We start from the raw sequence: 2,818 nt of genomic DNA, 5'->3' as shown, positions 1-2,818 counted from the left end.
TCTTACTTCTACATCCAATTGGTTTAGTGCAAAGAATTGTGTAATCATGGTTTTTGAGTTATGATCATCATTTAGAATGCCATTGATCATTTGATGGTCATAAAACCGTACTTGTTGGTGATTTGGCAAATGAATTTGTAATCTTACAACTGAAGGATACAATTGGTAAAGATTAAATCCAAATATTTTCCATAAGGCTTCTGGTGCACAAATCCATCTTGCATCAACATATTGTTGTATTTCATCAGTATTTATCCCTCTATGCACTTCCATTGCTACTCGATCTGGGCCTTTGTAAACATATTTATATAGATATTTTATGCTCTTAATGCTACTACATACCTCGACATTTATGTGACAATCATACTTCAGCAACAACCAAGGGTTGTAAGGAACAACCCAACGATTATCAATAGCGACACGTCTGTTGAGAGTCACAGGTTCGTGACATCGTCTTTTATACTCCGGATAAGAGTCACTACCCTGACGTGTTTGTGTGCAAAAAATTTTAGGAAAGTTTTTTTTGCAGCGTCCATCCTTCATACATGTGAGAATATAGATAGAAGATATAGATATAGATTTTAACATGTAAAATTTATTTATATTATTATAGAATATGTGAGAACCACCCCTTCTTCTCTAATGGAAAACCCCATATGGGGAAGTATATCAATTTCAATTCTTATTTATTCTTCTATGTTCCAATTTACATATATTAGTTGGCTTATGATAATGTATATTCTCTATCTCATTTATCCTTTTTACCAATTTTGGACGAACATATAACGATCCTAACCATTGATCATTCTTTCATGTAAAATAAATGGATGAAGGGCTTTGCACAACTGGTGAAGATGAATTATCCGGACATATACCACAAAAATGCACGTAGTTATGTATTTAAACATTAGTAAATTGGTATTTTAAATCTTATCAAGATGGATGCATGGTTGATAGGACCCAATCCTCATTTAAAAATTAAAATTGGCAAGCAAGATACACGAGGCATGCCTTTACACTTTTATAAAAAAATAGTATAATATTTATGTATTATTGATATACAGATTAAAACACAGTCAATATGTTAGCTCTTATTCATTTGTATTAGTTTTTTGAAGAATCAATAAAGATTAAACATGAAAAGTATATGATATAATGATAGTCTATAAACCTCGTACATTGTTATTTTCTCTTTAAAAATTGTAACAACTAAGTTTGTATTATTATTACCATATTAAATTACTGTATCTAATTATATTAACCCGTGTTAATCATACTTAAAAATAGTATTTTAATATATATGTGTTGACTTTTAAATAAAAGTATTACATAAAAATAATAAATTATATCTATATCTATATTATATTTATATTTATACTATATATAAAAGTAAAACATGATGTAACTACCATCATAGTTTATTTTATTTTCCTGTTTTGCCCTTAAAACTTTTTAATTTTTATAAAAAAATTATATAATTATATGTAACCAACACTAATATATTAGCCATCATTCTCACTTTAAATCGAAATAGTATAATAAAAATATAATACAAAAAAAGACATTTTGATTCTTCAAAATGACATATGAAACTTTAATACTTAACACCATAAAGTAATTGTTCGAAATATATTATTATATGAAGTCTCAGATTGCATAGTATTACAATAAAGTAGAGTATGAATGTTATATATTGGACACAAGTTCCTTGTTGTAATGTGCATAAGATATAAGTACCAAATAGAAATACTCCATGGGCACTTGGGCCCACGAGTGTGCTAGAGTTGTAATCCTTATTCTCTAATAGTATCTTGGTAGACGCTCAATGTTCTCGAGGACGTAGCACAATTGGTTGAACCTCGTTATTACTAAATTCTTTTGTTTCTTCTATTCTATTTATTCTATGTTTTTTATTTGATTGATTGTGGCTAACACTGTGTAATGATCGCTTCCGCTGCACCAACAATTGGTATCAGAGCCAATTGGTAGATGACTCTTAACCTATGTCTCAGATAATGGCTAAAGAGGGTGAAGAACGTGTTGGCTAGACAAGATCTATCAAAGATAGTGCATGAGGATGAACCAGATGAGTTGAAGGAGAAGGACATATGGTGGAACTATGATGGGGTGAATGTTGATCCAGAATTCTAGAAATTCATGTACTGGATTATGATCAAGGTGGAGATAGGGACTCATGTGTTGAGCTTGACCGTGAGACACATGGTAACAATATCTCTCTAGATATTGAGAGAATGATCTCATTTGAGATGAGAAGTGAAATATCTTAATGGTTTGTCTAGGACGTCATAGTGAAAGATATTAATTGTTAGCAGATCCACAAAAGCACATGGGCGATGGTTGACGTTGATGCAGGGTGTAACATGAACATTGGCTTCGATGCAAGGTGTAACATGTGCATTGACTTTTATGCAAGGTGAAACACGGGCATTGGTAGAGATGCAAGGTGTGACATGTGCATTGACTTGGATGCAAGGATGTGACACATGTATTGGTAAGCATTGCACAAGGTGTGTATTGTGGTATACTCCTTATGGTGGAGTATGATAGTTCTTTTGAATTAGAATTGTCGGAGTAGACAATTGTGGTAGCGGTTGAGGCTTTCCAAGGAAGCTCTGAGGTTCAGTTTGATTAAGTATTGAATATGACAGTTGTTGGTGAACTTTTGTGTAGAAGTTTCAATATATCGAAAGACTTCTTAGTAATAGGTGACTAGGCGGCATGTTCCATTAGATTGCAGTACAGGAAATTGCACTATAAGTTTGGAGAGCTAGGCTCTTGGTAACATCGTCAAAGATAC

Source organism: Lupinus angustifolius, chromosome LG05, assembly GCF_001865875.1.
Source record: "Lupinus angustifolius cultivar Tanjil chromosome LG05, LupAngTanjil_v1.0, whole genome shotgun sequence".
Taxonomy (NCBI): domain Eukaryota; kingdom Viridiplantae; phylum Streptophyta; class Magnoliopsida; order Fabales; family Fabaceae; genus Lupinus; species Lupinus angustifolius.
This window is presented reverse-complemented; position numbering follows the sequence as displayed.